Source organism: Adiantum capillus-veneris, chromosome 7, assembly GCF_014529385.1.
Source record: "Adiantum capillus-veneris isolate H3 chromosome 7, ASM1452938v2, whole genome shotgun sequence".
Classification (NCBI taxonomy): Eukaryota; Viridiplantae; Streptophyta; class Polypodiopsida; order Polypodiales; family Pteridaceae; genus Adiantum; species Adiantum capillus-veneris.
The window spans coordinates 128,148,140-128,163,294 of NC_140937.1; the positions used below are offsets into that span (position 1 = coordinate 128,148,140).

A 15,155-nucleotide genomic window follows, 5' to 3' on the forward strand; every position below is an offset into this window, starting at 1 on the left:
AAAGGTGAAATGCTAGAGAAATTTGATAAGGATTCAACCAAGATTTTACAAGACAAAAACGAGATATTTACGAGCCCAAAAGAGTTTGAAATAGATCGGAAAGCCTCCGAAAGTGGACAGTATGGCTAACCCAAAGGTGGGAATGGGAGCCAAGGTGTTATTATCTACACATGCAACCCTAAAGCTATGCCGAGATAAGGGACGTGGTTCTGTCACAAAGTGATGACGTGGCTGAAAACCCTAATTTCTGCCAGAAACCCTAACTGTTGGAAACCCTAATTTCCTGGTGGCAAAAATGCCACGTGGTAGCAATTTGGACGGCCAAAAATCACGGCTGATTTTGCGTTGGCTTTTTACGGCAGATTTTTGGCTGCTTTATTGGCTACGCAAAGGATGGGAGAGAGAGAATCTTTTGATTTATTTTGCAAGCTCAAGAGAGCTTGTGAGAGAAAGAGCCTTTGCTTTATTTTTAGGCTTTTGGATTTTAAACTTTTGGGGCTCTGCTTTTGGCATCCCTTGTAAATAAATAAGTGGATTGGGCTCCCACTCTGGAGAGCATCTAGACGCAGAGTCTGAGAGTGAGACCCAACCACTCTTGTACTTTGAACTCAGATTAATACAAAAAGAAATACCGAAAGGGGCGCCAATCTTTGGGGCCAATATCTCTAGGCACGGAACTCCACCGGACCAGTGTAAATCTATTGTGAACTGTGAACTGTTTTGAAGTGGTTATTTGGTGCTGTCGCGGTCAATTCTTGACTTGGAGTGTCCAAGTCTGTTACAGTGGTATCAGAGCACGGCCGATTTCTCTTCTACAGGAAATCTGATCCCAAATTTTTTTTTCCGTGGCACCTATGGCTTCACGCAAGAATCAGTCGACTCCCTCTGCATCCGGAGATGCCAGAAGGGATCACAACGAAGATTCCGGTAAGGAGTATGGCCCGCCTCGGCCTTCTCAAGCAGAGCAACGAGAGATAAAGCATCATCAATTGATCGGCGATGCAACAAAGATGATGCTTAATTTTGCGAAGGACCCAAAATTTACAAAATATATCAGCGAGACTTCTTTTCAGAAAGTGCACGAGCAGTGGCAGAAAACCACAACACCACCCCCGAAACCCGCTCTCAAGAAACCTTTTGCTCACAAGAAATATTCAAAGAAGGAATTAGAAGAGGTGGTTGATGCACGGATTGCTCAGCTTTTTCACACGCAGAACAAAGCTAAAAAGCACGGCAAAAAGCAGAAGAAAGGCACTGACTTCCCGGGTTATTTGGGTCGTCAGTCGACATTTGATAAGGCAAAGAAACAGAAGAAGCGTGTTCGATTTGAAGGAGTACCCAATTCTTCTTCTTCTTCTTCTTCTTCTTCTTCTTCTTTTTCTGACAGTTCTTCTAGCTTTTCTGACTCGAGCGAAAAAGACCGCAACGGCAAAAAGCGAAGCAAGAAACAACGCTTCAGAAAGGGCAAGAAAAAGACAAAGAAGTCTAAATGTCGCCCAGTGAGTGACAGTTCTACAGAGGACTCGTCTACAGACAGTTCAAACTCTGAGGATGACAACTTTTATGCGAACAAGAAGAATTTTTATAAAGCCAACCAGTATGACTTTCTGGAAGACAAAAGCAAGAAAGTCCGAGAGTTTAAGGAAGGTGGACAGTCAATTAAATTTGACACGTTTTCAAGATATAAACATGCTTCGAAGGCTTTGTCTTTTATACAGCAGTTTGACATCACTTTCGCGGGAGGACGCTACTCAGAGCACTCTAAGATTCGGAGAGCTGCCTCTTATTTTAAGGGGAATGCTCGAACTTGGTGGTCCATGATGCTTTTAAACAAGACTGCGCCAGCTAAATGGCTGAAATTTAAGAAGCTTTTTTTTTCTTCTTGGCTGACTCAAGAGTATGAACGCGATATACGAGCTGCTTGGAACCATCTTCGGATGACCAAGAGAGATACAATGGACGCTTATTGCGAGAGATTCTCGAGCTCTTTTCTACCCGCCTCTTCATTCAAGAAGATTTCGTTCACAGAAAAGATTGAGCGGTTTACCTTGGGTCTACCTAAGAGATCCGAGATCACTGCTTGGAACAGAAGTCAACTTCTATTCAGGAGTTGATGAGTCATGCGAAACGGGGTTTTTCCATTCACTCTGGCAGTCTGACTTACCCCACCGATGAGGTCATGACACAACGAGCCGAACAAACTTCAGCGAAGAAAGTAGAAAGAGAAAGAGCAACCCAGAAAAGAAGGATGCACGACCCAAGCTTACTCCTCAGGAGAGAGCTCGCTTCATCAGGGAGGGAAAGTGCTTTGGATGCGGGGAACATGGACATATCTCCGCGAAGTGCCTAAAAAGGCACAAAAAGACAGAATGAGAAGGATGACCAAAGGCCTGAGAGTTCGAGAGCAGCTTAGGAACGTGGAAGAAAAGGCAAGATGAAAACAGGACTGGTTCCAGATTGTGTGGGTACCGATTCCAACACCATTGGACGAGAGTACAGAACTTTGCCGAGCTTGGGGCAAAGTGAAAGACCAAGAGGCCCTGATCTTCTTTGATTTAGGAGCCAAGGCCAACTACATTTCACCGGAATTGGCAGCGCGGCTTGAGATCACTCCCGATCGGATGGGACCACTTGCGGAGGCAGTTCTAGCGGCACACGGCAGGGACGTAGCCATTACACCTGTCATTGGCAAACTTCGGTTGCATTGTCAGGGGTATTTGGGCATGAGGACTTTTACATAATGCCTTTGAAAGGTTGTGATGTTCTCTTGGGAATTCCCTGGTACCACAAGAACAACGCCGTGGTCGACTATCGGGCGAGGAAAGGGACATTGACTACAGAGAAGGGCATAACCATTATACTTGACATTAAACTGAAGGGCGAGTCTGTCCCTATTGTATCGACTTCGACCATTTCTAAATTAATGAAATCCAGTCTGTTTGTTTACTCGATCTTTATGAAAGAATTGAGTGATGAGGATAGGACAAATATGTCTAAACTTGATAAAGAACGCCAAGATTTTCTCCACTCTCACGCCGATTGCTTCTCAGAGGGCCTACCAGGCGAGTTACCACCTGCTCGTCCTGAAGATCATACCATTGATCTGATACTTGGAAGCACACCACCGGACCCGCCACCTTACCGTGTGAGCCGAGCACAAAATGAAGAGATTATGAACCAAGTGAAAGACCTCTTGGAAAAGGGTCTTGTCCAGCCTAGTACTTCACCGTATTGCTCTCCAGTGTTGTTGGTTTTGAAGAAAGACGGATCTTGGAGAATGTGCATCGATTATAGAGCTCTCAACAAAATCACCTTTAAGAACAGATTTCTGATTCCTAGGATCGATGATATACTCAACAGATTACAGGGATCCTCGTGCTTTAGCAGGATTAATTTGAAGAGTGGATATCATCAAATCAGAATCGCGTCTGGAGACGTCTACAAGACATCTTTTCGGACGACTTTTGGGTTATTTGAGTTTTTGGTGATGCCTTTTGGCTTAACCAATGCTCCTACGACATTTAACTGGATGATGGACAGGATTTTTTGAGAGTACAAGCTATTTGTTGGCACTTTCTTTGACGATATCATTGTTTTCTCCAAGAATGAGGCAGAACATAGAGATCGTCTGCTTCAGGTCTTTCAGGCATTACGAGATCAGAAGTTAGAGATTAATGCAAAGAAAAGTGAATTTTTCCTACCAGAGATACACTTTTTGGGACACATTGTCTCAGCAACGGGAGTGCAAATGGATCCGGCCAAGATAGAGACTATCCGTGATTGGCCCGATTTGAAGAATGTCCATGAAGTTAGAATCTTCTTGGGACAGTGTTCGTACTACAGGCAGTTCATCCGAAAGTTTGCAGAGGTTGCTTCCCCTTTGCATATCTTGCCTCAGAAAGGAGTCCCTTTCTCGTGGGGACCCACAGAGGTGACTGCCTTTCAGACTTTGAAAGAGAGATTGACTATTGGACTAGTTTTGACTTTGCCGGACTTGCAGAAGTCTTTTGAAGTATATTGTGATACTTGTGGTCGTAGTCTGGGTGCGGTCTTAATGCAAGAAGGCCATGTCAACGCTTACGAGAGCCGATTGTTCTCAAGGCCGGAAATGACAGCACAGATTTATGAGAAAGATCTTTTGGCGGTTATCCATGCTCTTACTCAATGGTGGCACTACCTACTCGGAGCGGATTTTACTGTCTTTACAGACCATCAGAGTTTGCGCTACTTCTTGTCACAGAAGCAGCTATCGGAAAAGCAGATGCGGTGGGCGAACATCTTGTCACGGTTTCACTTCCAGATTGTCCATGTTTAGGGACAGAAGAATGTGGTGGTAGATGCTTTGTCTCGGAAGCCGTTGGTTCTGGCTATTTCCGCGATACATCATAGGAGCTTCGAGGATATGGTCGACCAGTATGCCACAGATACAGATTTTGCAGACGTTTTCACACGGATACGGGATGGGGAGACAGTAGCAGGATATTCCATTCGCGATGGCTACTTGATGAGAAAAACCATGTTGTGCGTTACACAGCCGTTGAGGGAAAAGGTTATGACTGAATGCCACTCTCCACCTTTTACGGGTCATCGTGGCATTGCCACCACCATGAAAGGGGTAGAGAGATACTTCTTTTGGCCGAGACTCAAGAAGGATGTGGAAGAGTTTGTGCGCAGTTGCTTGGTATGCCAGAAGGTCAAGTTTGACAGGCATAAAGCACAGGGATTGTTACAGCCTTTGCCCATACCCACCCGCCCCTGGGAAAGTATTGCAATGGATTTCATTTTTGATCTCCCGAGAACACAGAGTGGTCACAATGGTATCTGGACTGTTATTGACAAATATAGCAAGTAGGCTCATTTCATTCCAGTGAAGAAAACAGTCAAGCCGGATTACTTAGCGAGACTATTTGTGGCCCAGATCTTTAGATTACATGGCATGCCTGAGACGATTGTCTCCAACAGGGACCCTAGATTTACGAGTTTGTTTTGGAAGGCAATTTGGGAGAACATTAGCACGCGGTTGCAGTTCTTGTCATCATTCCACCCGCAGACTGACGAGCAATCTAAGATTGCCAATTCAGTGGTTTTAGATTTATTGAAGTCTCTCTTCGACGGGGAAGGCGCCATTTGAGATTATTGAAGGTTCTGCAAAGGTTCCACCCTTCCTAAGCACGAAAGATAAGATTTTTGAAGCGGATGAGTATACACGCGACTTAGACACGGCTTTTGCCAAGGTCCGCGAGGCTTTGCAGAAATCTCAAGAACGACAGAAAAAGGCAGCGGATCGCCACCGTCGCGATTTGAAATTGAAGGAGGATGATTGGGTGCTCTTACGTTTTGAGAAGGCACGCCTCAGAAAGAAAAAGGGAAAGGAGAGGCTTTTTCCAAAGCTTAGTATGCGATACTACGGACCTTCCCAGATCTCTAAAAAGATCAATGATGTCTCCTTCCAACGGAAACTGCCTGACACATGGAGGATTCAAAATGCATTCCATGTGAGTCTCTTCAAACCTTGTAAAGGTGATGTGCCTGATGATGGGGAGCCTGATGAGCAACCCGAGGTGGAAGAAAACGAGGAGATCCTTGTTCCTGAACAGATTTTGGCACATAAGGATACGAAGAATAAAGGTAAAGTCCGAAGGCGGTTCTTGGTTAAGTTCAAGAACTATCCTGCATTGGATGCGAAGTGGATGGAGGAGGAGGACCTAGCAGATACTCCTCGGATTGTGAAACTTTACCTCGAAGCTTTTGGTTAGCATAGTCTACTCCAAATGGAACCCAGAATTCAGCTTGGCCGCAGATCTGGTGCAGTGGGATGCACAAGAGGGGAGCTACTCCGCTCCTTTGTCAACAGATGCCTCAATTTTGATACTAGAGTCATTGATGTCTCTTTGAGCTTCAGGGATACTGCGAGTTGACAGTATTCTGTTGTATGACTTTATGAAATGGAATTCCTGAATACGATATTGATTTCTTTTTAAGTGCAAGAACTGAAAGACGAAACGACTGCAGCATTTTGGTCTAATTGATCTCGACTAGACATGGTTGCAATAGGGGTTAGTCGATCGGTCATCGATGAGGTCCCAACTGGATCTAGATGCGATTGCTAGCTACATTGCCGATAAATCATGATCTAAGATTCGAATGAATGTTGAATGTCATGTAATGTCGAGTGATGTCCTGTGATGTCGTGTGATGTGACTGTCGATTGGTACATGTGCTAGATGTGCTTCCTAGTACGTAGGTGCTAACAATCAGTGTCTACTAAGACAATTTATGGCCTCTATCTGTTTTGAAGACATAATCGAGGGCGATTACAATGCTTTCAAGAGGGGGGTATGTCACAAAGTGATAACGTGGCTGAAAACCCTAATTGCAAAAACCCTAATTTCTGACAAACCCTAATTTTTGCCAAAAACCCTAACTGCTGGAAACCCTAATTTCTGTTGCAAACCCTAATTTCCTGGCGACAGAAATGCCACGTGGCAGCAGTACGGACTGTAACAAACTGCTGACATGTCAAAGCCTAAAGAATGGAACCAACTTACAGATGTCGACCGAGGGGCCTAACACTAAGAAGAACAAGTAACTGAAGAAGTCCTCCCAACTTATGGGGACCCCGTCCAATGGGGCCCAAGTGACATAAAGGATTAAAATAAAGCAGGAAACACGCGCAAAAACTGATGATGTGGCAGATTTCTGAAAATTGCGCTGGCATGATGACGTGGCAGGCTTTACGGATTTCCACGTTTTGCATTGACTGATGACATGACAGCTATACGGATTTCCGTGATTTACGCTGGCAGCTTTTTGGCTTTGCTTTTGAACCAGATGCTTTTGAGTTTGAAGGCTTTTTATTGTAAACTGCTTTTGGGACCTAGGGCCTTTAAATTTGAGATTAGGGCTCATTCTCTGGCATGCTGCCTAGAGAAGGTGCAGAGTCTGGAGTACCGGCTTGTAATGGGTTGATGCAATATAAAGAATTACTGAAAGGGGCGCCAAGGTTTGGGCCAATACTCTCTGGGGTGGAATTCCGCCACTCCGTGCCACGTGTCGTCTCTCTCTTTCAATTCAGTTGTTATTGAAAGTGTTAAAAGTTTGTTCTCTTTTCCATTGGCACGTGGTGCCCGTCTTGTGACACGGACGGCCGGAAATCATGGCGAGATTTTGCGCTGGCTTTTTACGACAGATTTTGGCTGCTTTATTGGCTACGCCAAGGATAGAAGAGAGAATCTTTTGCTTTATTTTGGAAACTCGAGAGAGCTTGTGAAAGAAAGAGCCTTTGCTTTATTTTTAGGCTTTTGGATTTTAAGCTTTTGGGACTCTGCATTTGGCATCCCTTGTAAATAAATAAGTGGATTGGGCTCCCACTCTGGTGAGCATCTGGACACAGAGTCTAAGAGTGAGACCCAACCACTCTTGTATTTTGAACTCGGATTAATACAAATAGAAATACCGAAAGGGGCGCCAGTCTTTGGGGCCAATATCTCTAGGCACGGAACTCCGCCGAGCCAGTGTAAATCTATTGTGAACTGTGAACTGTTTTAAAGTGGTTATTTGGTGCTGTCGCGGTCGATTCTTGACTTGGAGTGTCCAAGTCTACAGGTTCACAAGCCTCCCAGTAAGAGAGAAGATAAACATAATAGCTCTCAAAATAGAAAACTACCTCTAAAAGACTTAGTGAGAGTACTTTAAAAATAACTCGAAAATGAAGGCATTTCTTAAAAGATTTATCGTGTAACTACTTTCATGTTCAAAGTCTTTTGATTTGAGAGCCACAAAAGGAAGATTATTCTGATTTTTCTGCACGACTACACTGGAGAGAGCAAAGGTACTTGTGTCTTCCTAGCTCTTGAAACTTCATACAATCCTCACTTTAAAAAAAAGTCACCATGCTCTTCTTGAGGCTCATGATCTCCTCTCTCTCTCTCTCTCTCTCTCTCTCTCTCACACACACACACACAAAAGTCTCCATGATTGAGTATAGTCCTTATGCTATTAACAGCAAAATAGGTTATTACTTCTTAATGCTTATGTATTCCTCTTTTTCAACCTAAGTTCCTACTTAATCTCCGTAGATCTTATCACCCACAAGGTGTTTCAAGCCTTGAAATTGAGTTCTACAAGTAATTGTAGATCAAGTCTATTCGCGAGATACTATCAAATTTTAGAGTCTCCATCTCTCTAATTCAATTAGCGAGAAGTGTGATTAACATTGTAAGTAATCAAATGCTCTTTTATTGAAGAGAAGAGTTGATACAAAGGTGAGGTCAGCTCCAAAGAGTCCGACCTTGAACTGGTGTCAAATTCTCTCCCTCTGTAATTGTGTTTCAATTCATGTGTGCATGCATAAATGAATCTTGATGAAATTATAAATGTTATGCTGCAATGTGCTTTGTGTATAATTTCAGTTCATGTGTGCATGCGTAATTGAATCATGATGAAATTATAAATGTTATGCTACAATGTGCTTAGTTATACACGAAGTGATTAATCTACAAATTAACCTCCAATTTTCCGTTGTTATATAATCATTACTCTGACAACCAATTATGATAAACTTCCATCGTACGCATCATCCAATACCGAATTTGGACATCAAAAGTGTATCTGGTCCTTTCCTTGAAAAGCTCAAAGGCAGACCGCATACAATGTAGATCCTAAAGGACTTTAGGATGCTTCTTATATGTGCAGGTGAGCCTTTCCATGCGTTAGCTGGTCAGCAATAAATCACTTCTCGACTTGTTTGGTTTGGTAGAAAATATTTCAATTTTCTACAATCCAACAACATACAATCAATGATGTATTTGCGTAACCGGGATCCGCTTGTTGTCAAGGAATCCATACAATACAAGTCTATTTCTCTTGTAACAAGATTCTATATGTACACCTTATTACTGATATTTTTGGATGATAATACTCAAGCAACAAACAAGTCGTAAATTTCGTACTGAGAGGGAAGCAATTGTCTCAAGTCCATACTTAAGTGGATTGCGAGGCCATTTCAAGACTTGTAACAGAGTATAACTCAAAGTCTTCTTCAAAGATTATCGATAATCCTCTCCTTGGTTGACACTCTCCTCAGTTGATATGCCCGACTCTCCAAATCTCTAACCGATCCTTAGCGATTCTGTAATTCGGGCAGATTTGCAAATACGGGTAAATTCAGGCGAAACCACCCCTTAAGCCTCCTGAACCCTGTTGTCAATGAAACCATCGTTCCTCTCTCTCTCTCTCTCTCTCTCTCTCTCTCTCTCTCTCTCTCTCTGTGTGTGTGCGCGCGCGCGCGAGAGAGAGAGAGAGAGAGAGAGAGAGAGAGAGAGAGAGAGAGAGAACCACATTACGCGCGCGCGCGCCAGAGAGCGAGAGAGAGAGCGGAGAGTACCAGCACAGAACAGCACCGCGCGTCGCCTCGTCGTTCAAAATTTAGCTACGGTAAGGTTAAGAAGGCAAAAAGTTTTAAGATTGCGGGTAATTATTAGATGTGGATTGTAAGTGGCTCCAGCCTCTCTCCTACTAATACTTTAAAGACTAGTACGGCCAGCGAAGGCGGCTTCTCTCTCTCTTTCTCTCTCCCTCTTTATCGTGTGCGCAGAGGCGATTTGGACTTTATCTTTCATCTCGCAATTTTCGACACGTGTAAAGGACACTCGCTCTGCTGTTATAGAATACATATACATATAGATGCCACATTCCCTCAACTCTTGCATATGTCCCCCTCTTGGCCCTGCTCCTCGCCATCCTCCTCAACCATGGCACCTCCCCCAAACCCATTGGCGCGCGCACGCACACACAAAGCAAACTACTCAATCTTGGGTCCATTGCATCTGCAGTCGTCATCTCACGGTAAACACACACACAGGTCGATTAGCATGCAACCAGACGCCTCTCCTTAAGCCTCATCCAGTCACATTGGTTTTCGACAACGCTGCTATTTTTCGACCTCTTCAACTGCAAAGGAGAATCTTTTTTGATTCGCCTCTTCTATTTTTTTTGGAAAATTGTATCATCTACTTGCCTAGTTGTAACTTTTATTACCACGAAATCTTTGTAGATTCTCTAGATACGCACTCCCTGCTTTGGCCAACTTGCACCCGAGCATTTCATGCTCACAAAGTGCAGCTTAGCTTTAAAAGAAAAAAGTCTCCAGTTGTACGCAGCAATGTCGCTACTTCTTCGTTCCATTATGACCGTTGCCTCCCGCACAAGCTACCGGCCACCTATTCCTCTCACCTTGTCACCTAGCGTGTTCCTCTCTCTGCTTTTTGCCTCGTCGCCTCTACTTGCCTTCACTAATTGATCAAAGAGGGCATCTTCAAAAGATTTTGGCTAATCGGTGTTTTCTAAAATGTGTACCAGATATGAGCATTAATGGTGACTTTCTTTTTAATATGAGCCAATGTGTACCACATACTGGCATTAATGGTGCCTTTGTTTTTTATTTGAGCCAATGTAGGGGTTTGAACTTTGGGGCTCCTTGTGAAAGTCCAAGGACCGGTTGACTCCATGGCAGAGGCTTTCCATAGATGTGTCTTGTAAATTTTTTGAGGTTTTTAATATACTAGCTTACTTTCACAATGTGCACGGCTATTAAAAAAACAAAAGATTGCAAGTTAATTAAAAGTTAAATTGGCCTTCCTATACATTAGCTATATGAGTGAGACTTTCACCGCTGGCCACGGTTTATTTTTGAAGGTTGCAAAGCCCTTCAAGGCCACGTTTAATCTTCGAGAGAAGTGGCAAAATTTCAATGCTTTTCTTAAGGAGGGGTATTTTGAAAATTTACCCTTTTTGTAGAAGGGAAGATAGAAGATAATGTTGCCTTTGAAGGGCACTGTTTTTTAAAAAAAATTGATATATACACACAGCAAACTACTCAACCTTGGCTCCATTGCATTTGCTCCTCTACTCGACCACCTCAACTTGCATTGCATGCAGCTATGCAAGATTTGCAATCATCATCTCACAGTAAACATACACACACACATGTCGATTAGCATGCAACCAGGTGCCTCTCCTTAAGCCTCATCTAGTCACATTGGTTGTCGACAATGCTGCTATTTTTCGACCTCTTCAATTGCAAAAGAGAATCTTTTTTATTCGCCTCTTCTATTTTTTTGGGAAAATTGTATCATCTACTTGCCTAGTTGTAACTTTTATTACCACGAAATCTCTATAGATTCCCTAGATACACACTCCCTAGTTTGGCCAACTTGCACCCGAGCATGTCGTGCTCACAAAGTGCAGCTCAGCTTTTTTTTAAAAAGTCTCTAGTTGTACGCAGCAATATCGCTACTTCTTCATTCCGTTATGACTATTGCCTCCCGCACAAGTTACCAGCCACCTATTCCTCTCACCTTGTTACCTAGCATGTTCCTCTCTCTGCTTTTTGCCACGTCACCTCTACTTACCTTCGTTAATTGATCAAAGAGGGCATCTTCAAAAGATTCTGGCTAATCGGTGTTTTCTAAAATGTGTACCAGATACTAGTATTACTGGTGACTTTCTTTTTGTTGAGCCAATGTGTACCACATACTGGCATTAATGGTGCCTTTGTTTTTTTTTTGAGCCAATGTAGGGGTTTGAACTTTGGGGCTCCTTGTGAAAGTCCAAGGACAGGTTGACTCCATGGCAAAGGCTTTCCATAGACTTGTCTTGTAAATTTTTTGAGGTTTTTAATATATTATCTTACTTTCACAATGAGCACCGCTATAAAAAACAAAAGATTGCAAGTTAATTAAAAATTAAATTGGTCTTCCTATACATTAGCTATATGAGTGAGACTTTCACCGCAGCCACGGTTTATTTTTGAAGGTTGCAAAGCCCTTCAAGGCCACGTTTAATCTTCAAGAGAAGTTTCAAAATTTCAATGGTTTTCTTGAGGAGGGCTATTTTAAAAATTTACCCTTCTTGTAGAAGGGAAGACTGAAGATAATGTTGCCTTTGAAAAGCACTGTTTTTCTCGAAAAATTTTGATATATATATGTGTGTGTGTGTGTGTACATCATATACCACTAAGTATAATACGATAATTTTGTTGCAAAGATGGAATTTGAGACCAAATTCCCAAAGTTTCTATTTTATCTATTTGGCTTTGTACATTTTTGTGGTGAATTTTGTTTTCAACAATGTAGATTTGGTGATTTGGTATTTTGAAGAGCATAAAAAATATATGTATCATTGAAAGGGTGAATTTTTAGAAGTGCTCTTCTGAAGAAGTGTAGGTTATAGGGTAGACCATCCATAAGTTGAGGGCCACCTTCTAAAAATGAAGGTTGATCGTAAGCATTAACTATACGAGTGAAACTTTTTCCACCTAGGGTGACAAAAGGGTTCAAAGCCATCTACGAAAGGCTTATACTAGTTTTTTGCCAAACTATAACTAGTGTGTAGCTTTGGTGAGGCCCCTGGAGCAAATAGAAGAATCTTGCTCCATCATGTAATGTCTTTCTGTACCATTTTGACTTGGTGATACCCCAATTTGAGGTTAAGCTTATTGAAGAGAGTGTCTCCTTTCAAATTGTATAACAACTCATCTATTCGAGGAATAGGGGATGTGATTTTATTCAAGGCTCAGTAGTCTAGACACATACAAAAAGTACCTTTCTTCTTCTTGACAAGAAGACATATGCTCCATATGGTGAAGTACTAGACATGATAAGTCCTCTATTTAGTGATTCTTGAATTTGAGTTTGTATCTCTGTGTGCACTTGAGTTTATACGATAAAGTGTAAGACACATGGAATGATGTGAATTTTATGGTTTTTTGGTTTAAATGGTGGCAAACCAAGCCGCATTTCATTCATTGTGAACAATTTTGGAATTGTGTGAGAAATGGTTGTGTGGCTCATCATACGTGGGGTATTTCCTTGGTTGTTACTTCATTGACAAACACTAAGGACATCTTTTCTTGTTCATGGATTACCCTCTTGGCTTGAGGTAGAGATAAAAATTTATTTTTTGGTGTTTTATGATTGCTTTCAAATGAAGCGATTCATTGTTCTGCATTAACAAAAGTGGATGTGTAGGGTAATCAATTTTAGGGTTCAATTCATGATGAAACGGCATACTAAGATCATGTAAATACTGATTGGAATTTTGCATGTTGGTCATTAAATTCACCACTTGGTGATTGCAAGTGTGCTTTTGGTTATTGAACAAAGTTTTCACTTTACGTTTAAATTTGATTTGTACGAGAGAAAGTAGATGTGCTAAATGTGAATAAATGAAAACATGAATGTTTCCATCATCATGCAAAATAGTGATCTATGTGCCTTGCACTCTATCCTTGACTTTCAACAATATACGAGGAAAAACAAGAATACCTAGATATGCTACCATTCTAAATTGGATAATATGTCTTTTTGAACTCAGCTTCTATGTGCATAGTATCTTCATTTGGTACCCCTCCTCTATCATGTTGGCTATAGCAGATTGAAAATTTCTACCATTATAATTGTTGTTGTCAGTAGGGTTGTGATTGCTACATTTGTTATTATTGTCCTTTGAATATGGACACTTATCTACAAAAGAACAAAAACAATAACATTTAACATTCTCGAAAGCATCTCCATTAGTTTGGGGTGTGAATCACAGAATTGGTTGATTGGGTACATCATATTGCAGGGGGAGGATAATAAGCGAGCTTGGTGAAGCAAGCTTTAGAGCGAACTTTTTTTGTTCTTCCACCCGTGCCGCTCACCACCACCAAATGCCGCCCGTTGTCGCCTCTACCACTGCCGGCAAGTGGCTCTTTTTTTGAGCCACCACGACCTCTCTTGCTCCTCATATTGCACCTCTACCTTCCAACTACCCTCCTCTCTCAACCTTCAACCGCCCTCTGTGTGTGTGTGTGTGTGTGTGTGTGTGAGTGCGTGCTTGTTATAGGTAGCATCGTCTCTATCTACCCATCTCTATCACTCTCCTTAATTTTCTTAGGTAATCTCTCTCTCTCTCTCTCTCTCTCTCTCTCTCTCTCTCTCTCTCTCTCTCTCTCTATACAATACTCCGATCCTGCAATATAAAGATAACTTGAAAATCCACACCTGCTCGAGGGTGGTCAATGATTATAGTATATGGATTATATGTAAACATGTAGATGCTTGACCAATTTAGGAGCTGAGAGCCCCGACCAATCCCTTTGTATTAAAGAGTAGGCAATCCAATTCTTAGGGTATAAATACCCATATCCTAACAAAAACCGTTTGATTGAAGTTGGGATAAATTGGAGTAGCTATATTATTATCTGATATATTATCTAATTCGAATTGCTAAGTATGGCACTAGTCCGACCAAAAACTAGTAGGGAAAATGTGTGTGTGTGTGTGTGTATGTGTGTGTGTGTGTGTGTGTGTGTGTTTAAGTATGAAAAATCCCCTCATAATTGAACCATACTCAGACAATTGTATTAAATAATATATTAAATAACAATATTTTAAAACAAGATGTCATAAATCTCAATTATCATTTCATATACACCAATACAACATTCTATCTCTAATGGATAATACAATCATTTAGATTAAAAATTTGATCTTTGATCACTACAACATAATATCGTAGTGTTGTATCTTATGTACCCACATCATTTGGGATGAGCTTCTACCACATCTACATGTAGAAGGATCCAGCTGGTACATTGGACGATCCTCCGTTATTGTTGCAGTTTTTGTTGTAATCCCAAGGAAAGAATCTCTTACCTGTCACCATCCAAGAAACACAAGCCTGTCAGAACTGGCATTACTTGGGAAGATAGGTGTCAACGACTCCCTCCCCTTGTTATTGGTGTCAAAAATTACAACAAAAACTAACACCATAACATAGATCAAATATTAAGTTTAAAGAATGAGTCCTTAATTTACGATAATTTTTTCATCTTTTAATTTCACAAAAATTCAAACAGCATCCCCTTTGTATTTTGAATTGATTTTCAAAAGTCCAGTCCACTGCCATCTCATCCAAGAACCTCACGTGAGGATTAAGCCTCTATGTAAAAACATTGGAGTACGTTCAAACTAAGCGCTAGCACTACATTCAAAAGTTATGCATCTATTCAACAAGGAGAAAAAGTGTTGAAAAGCAGTTCCTCATTACTAAATTTACAAGGTGAATATACTCAGCTACAGCCATACGCTATAGGCATACACCTACCACCA

At 41.7% G+C, this 15,155-nt stretch overlaps 1 protein-coding gene across 10 annotated transcripts in view; it reads right to left on the reverse strand.

Annotated features, from left to right (window-relative positions):
* The window catches only part of LOC147454599 (transcription initiation factor TFIID subunit 4b-like), a 156,394-nt gene extending 146,934 nt beyond the window's left edge, over positions 1-9,460 (reverse strand). For 9 of the 10 annotated variants that reach the window (XM_086517370.1, XM_086517373.1, XM_086517375.1 and 6 more), the window contains exon 1: positions 9,386-9,460. The gene's annotated coding sequence lies outside the window, so the exon portion shown is untranslated. Of the gene's footprint in view, positions 1-8,982; positions 9,243-9,385 lie in introns of those variants that run through there. The other variant, XM_086517369.1, reaches the window with a different exon arrangement.
* Positions 9,461-15,155: the final 5,695 nt, after the last annotated feature.